This window comes from Nicotiana tabacum, chromosome 5, assembly GCF_000715075.1.
Source record: "Nicotiana tabacum cultivar K326 chromosome 5, ASM71507v2, whole genome shotgun sequence".
In the NCBI taxonomy this organism is placed as follows: domain Eukaryota; kingdom Viridiplantae; phylum Streptophyta; class Magnoliopsida; order Solanales; family Solanaceae; genus Nicotiana; species Nicotiana tabacum.
In genome coordinates, this window is record NC_134084.1 from 52,259,602 (window position 1) to 52,265,601 (window position 6,000).

Here is a 6,000-nt window from a genome sequence, read left to right on the forward strand (position 1 = left end):
TACCCTATACTTGATGAATTTGAAATTTTTCCTTATTGGTCGTACATTGATTTCTTTTCTTATTTGTTACTTGTTCTTACCGTTTGAACTGATTCCCTTAACTACTGATTTTGCCCTAATTGGTTCTGAATTCCATAATTACTATACTATTGTGATTCTTGCCTTATTTTACCTAGTTTCGAACTACTATGTATACATACTCTCTCATTAACACAAACACACGAACACATTGGTTCAAAAAGCTCTCTCACACTCAAAACTTTCTGCTATCTCTTTGATTACTTGCTATTATTCTGAGTTAGTTGGTTGCAAGCCAAGGCTAACTATTGTGCTTTCCTATTCCTCACTTTGTGTTTACCATCCCTATACTGGTATGTTCTGATTTCAATTTAAGTCTCAAAACCAATATGTTTCTTTTACTACTTCAGTTTATTATGTTTCTCATTTGTTTCTATCTATGGTTCTGTTGTTCAACATGCAATTAACATGTTTACATTACTACTTCATCTATCATGCTAGTCTAACCTTCTTAGGGTTTTTTAGAACATGTTCTACCCCCTCCCCTAGTAGTCTGTCCCAACATGACTCTACCTTGCTTTGTGTCTACTTGTTATCCAGTTTTGATATACAACCTGATTTGTCACTTTAAATGGCTGATTCTATGATTGTTTCTGAAACTCCTACTATATTGGTACCAATATCTATCCTTTAAAATCTTTTGAACCCCTTTCAAGGCTTCTCTGATTCTGTACCTATGTGCATCTGTGCTTACTATGTGCCCTATACTTACCCCAAATCCTCATTACCCATTGAGTGGATATGTGCACCTGTTTGATTCCATATATTGAAGTGCTGATGAACTTCTTTTAATTCGTATTTGGTTTGATTGATTGTTAGTCACCTTACCCTTTTCAAAATTGTCTTATTTAATAACTCCCTATTTTTTTTACAAAACTATTTCAAGCAAATCCCTTGTAACACTGTTTTCCTACTGAAACCTTTTTCAAACTGTATCAGGCACTCTCACTTTACTCCTAAGTCACTAGGTTCTGCCCCCTCCAGTGTGTGTACTGCCTTGGGATCCTTTTTGAGTACCCTCTGAACTCTAGCACACTGAGGTTGACCCTTCCACACTGCACTTACTCAATTTGGTTCCAAAGTCTAGGTGTGAGCACTGCCCCAGATCCTTGAGATCTTTAGGGAACTCTGACACACCTGGACAATGATATTGTCTATGAAATTGGCATTTGAGGCTATTGGAGGTTTTTGGGAAATCACTTGGGACTGCTTTAAGCTCCCTATAGTGTAACTTCTTCTTTTTCTTTTTTATCTATTTATGTAATTCATTCATCTGGTTTGTAATAATTTGTAAATGAATATTGGGGTGACTAGTGAAAAAGGGTGGGTAGTTACATATTTGTGGGGTAATATGGGTAGAAACCATGCCTATAGGATTTTATATTTGCTATGTTTGCCTTACCATGTTAGAAATCATGCCTATAGGTCTCAAGTGGTTCCAATAATAGAAATCATGTTTATATGTCTTAAAACCAACTTTACGAGTAGATACCATGCCTATAGAATATGATCCAATTTAACTTCTATTATAACGGGTATTTACATGTGTTTCCATTTGTTATCATGCCCACAAGTTTCTAACATGAGCTATTAACAATTAGATATCATGCCTATAGGGAGCAACACCAGAAATTCTGCCTATAGATCTAAAATTAGTCTAGTTTAAATAAGTCAATCCAGTTCATGATTAGTTTATTTTGAAACTGGTCTAATTAGTGGTTTGTTTTCCCTGAAATGAATTCTTTCGAGTACTGCTCTAATTTACTATTAGAAAGCATGCCTATAGGAACTCAAGAGTCTATTTTAAAATTTGCCCACTATTTTACTATATCAAACGTAGTCATCATGCTCTTAGGATACCACTATTCAGCGTGTAGGCAAACCTATAGGGCATTTTCAAATCCTGCAACTCTGAAACTGTTTCTGCTACTTGATGTTGTTATGATTAACAGGCTTAAAATCAGCAGGCAAACTGATAGGGCCATTACTTCTGAGTTTATAAAAATAAACCACTTATCTTCTATGTCTTGATATTCACTTAGACATCATGTCTTAGGATACCGTTTAACAATACGACCCTTATTTGTGTTTGAGTCGTGCTGCTTATGTGCGTTGTTTGTGGAGGTAAACTTGAGCCTCTAATTGCTTCTTTTCTGTCTTATGTGCTAAGGTCCTATTTGTTCCTACCTGCCTCCTTAGTATTTTCTTCTTTAAATCTTAGGGGTATGTCTAGAACTGCCTATAGGTATATGTCCTAAATTTCCTCTAGGACCATTAAGAAAGGGGCGGATAACAACACGCAATAGAGATCACTAACCAACACTCACTTTAATAACCACTAAGGGGTTGGAAGGGTAGATATGGGATATGATGACTACGCGCTAATGTCATGTGTATCCCCTCATTGAGGAGTATTTACCGGACATTCTGTGGAGTGATCCTGTAGGCTAACTAACCTAGGGCCCCTCCTTTCTCAAATCCCTTCTGTTTAAAACTTTGTTTTATATGTATACAACTTGTTCAAAATCTTTGTCTTATTATTTGAGTTATACAACATCTAACGTGCTTTACTTGCAAATTATTTGATTCAACTATTTATGGACTAATTCCTAAATATAAATTCGGCCGGGACCCACCGTTGTGGACCGCGAGTGGTGCCTAACACCTTCCCCTCAAGGTTATTTCGAGCCCTTACCCTAAATCTCTGGTAATGCAAACCAATCCAAGAGTTAATCGCTCTAGGTGTCCTAACGCACCATAATCCGTTAGGTGACGACTCTTCAAATACCCAATTCCCAAAAGGAAATGAGTTATTACCCCCATGAATGTCAAAACCCCGGAATTCCTCGCGAAGGGAAAAAAGGGGGCGCGACAGCGGACATGAAACGCATGCCCCATGAAATAAAAATGTACTGAGTATGTAAGGCATGAAAATTAGTACGTAAAAGACATAGGTGAAACATGGAATACATAAACACATCTTTAAATCTAAATAACTTTGTAAATTCTGAAACGTTTATAATGTCATGCACATGCATATAAATGCCGTGTCATGCATAGGTATGGGTGTACATAATATCATCAAGCCACTGGGGGCATCCCATCATATCGTCTCGACCACTGTGGGCAACATCATCAACATATACCGGTTGATCAGGTGGTGGTACGTATATAGCGCCGTAACCTTTTCCCATATCTCATATACATATATTTACATATATACGTATATAACGCCAACTGGTCATGGGTCGATACACATGTATAAATGAGTAAAATGCATGAAAAATACGTAATAATCTCAATATTCCTTCCAGATAAACTTTTCCAATTACGTATTATTCTAAGACCCATGAACAGAAGATAATAATATTTTTCATGGGGAGTCAAAAATATAGACACCCCTACTATTTATATGAATAGAGTAATTTATAGAAACTGTGTGTTTGCTCGTTTCTTCAGTATAATTTGGACCATGCCAAAAGAAAGAAGGGAGGGCCTTAACATACCTGTTCCTGGAATTATTCGAATGAAATGAAGCTTCTACTTCTGTGAAATATGTTGAAAGGGAATTTGCTTGAATCCTTTGAAATTTTTGAAACGAAATTGTTCATGCTTTTCACGTCTTGGTGTAGTATGACAATTAGCTTTTTAATTTGTAAAATGTTTTTTGCTTTTGAACTTACTAATTTTTGGTTTCAATGCCAAAGACACCAAATTGAAATGAAGCCAAAGACATGAATTTGAAATGAAGCCAAAGACATGAAATTGATTTGGTTTCAAAGTTCTTGGTTTCAACGTTCTTGGGACTTGGTTTCAAAGTTCTTATCTTAACTAGGTAAGACTTAAAATCAAGTCTTACTTAGTTAGGTCTTTAGTGGTCACATGGCATAATGACTAAGATAAGAGTCATTTTCTTGTCATGATGACTTTGTGCCACATTGGATAGTTTATTTTAGTTAATTTTTGTCCACTTATTAGTTAATTGGGTAATGTTTCGTTATCCGGTAATTAACCAATTACCCGCATAATTTAAAAATTGCTATAAATTACTTAAAATTCTATTTATTTTTAATATACTATATATATACTCTATACATTATACTACTGTGGTCATATGATATCTTGCATGGTACTAGTTTATAATTATCGGGTATTAACGCTCGACCCTTAATTTATTCCAAATTGGCCACTTTCAACGAAACTCGTTTTCTTTTAATTCGTGTACCCCCTTATCCTTTATAATACTTATTTATCGCTTGTTATAAATAGCGGAAGTACGTTAACATCTAGATGATCTCATCCCAGAGTCTACATCGGTTAACTGAAAACAAAATTTTAACGTATGAAAACGCGAGATGTAATATCCTTCCCCCCTTAGAAACATTCGTCCTCGAATGTTCAACTCCCCATGATCTATATAACTTTGGCAAGGTCGCCTCTATAACAACACCACTACCAACTCTCCCCGTAGAAGTTTAATAATCCAACGACACACAGGACTATAATTATGAATAACGACAATGGCCTCACATGATCAATGATAATAACCAACATAAGAATTTATACTCATACCATTGATTATGACGTCTCACTCGGACCCTTCTCTGGAGGAGGAAATAAGTAGAGATATCTAGACTTCATGTTTTCCTCGGCCTCCCAAGTCATTTCTTCCACATTGTTGTTTTTCCAAAGTACTTTCACGGAGGCTACCTCCTTATTCCGCAGCTTGCGAATTTATTGGTCTAGGATGGAAACCGAAACTTCCTCGTATGATAAGTATTCTGTAATTTGTACATCATTCATGGGCACCACTCGGGTAAGATCGCCAATGCACTTTCGTAACATAGATACGTTAAAAATCGGATGGACAGACTCCAATTCCGAGGGCAATTCTAACTTATAAGCTACTTGGCCCACTCTCTGAATGATCCTATAAGGCCCAATATACCGTCGGCTAAGTTTGCCTTTCTTGCTAAACCTCATCACCCCTTTTATAGGCGATACTTTTAAGAATACCCAGTTATCAACCCCGAACTCTAAGTTTCATCACCGCATGTCAGAATATGACTTTTGATGACTCTGAGATGTCAATAGTCAATCCTGAATCAACTTTACTTTTTCTATGGCTCGCTGAACCAGGTCTGGCCCGTGTAATCCAGATTCTCCAACATCAAAACACCTTATAGGCGACCTACACTTCCGTTCTTAAAGAGCTTCGTATGGAGCCATCTGAATACTGGAATGGTAACTATTATTATATGCGAACTCAATAAGCGGCAGAGGATCATCCCAGCTACCTTTGAAGTTTATTACACAAGCTCGTAACATATCCTCCAGTGTTTGAATAGTATGCTCAGCCTATCTGTCTGTTTGGGGATGGAATGCTGTACTTAGACTTACTTGAGTCCCCAATCCCTTTTGGAAGTACCTCTAGAAGTTAGATGTAAATTGAGCTCCTCTATCCGAGATAATAGATACAGGGACACTATGCAGTCGTACTATCTCCTTAATATAAAGCCTTGCATAATCCTATGAGGAATATGTAGTTCTAACGGGCAGAAAATGGGCTGACTTTGTAAGCCTATCAACAATCACCTATATCGAATCGAACTTACGTTGGGTATGAGGTAAGTCTACGATGAAATACATATTGATTACTTCCCATTTCCAAGTCGGAATCTCCATAGCCTGCAATAATCCATAGGGTTTTTGATGCTCAATCTTAACCTGCTGATAGTTAGGACACTGGGCAACAAATTCTGCTATATCCTTTTTCATTCCGCCCCACCAATACACTTCCCTAATATCATGATACATCTTTGTTTCTCCTGGATGGATAGAATAACGAGAATAGTGAGTTTCTCCCATAACCTGCCGATGCATCCCTACAATATTAGGCACACATAATCGCCCTTGATATCT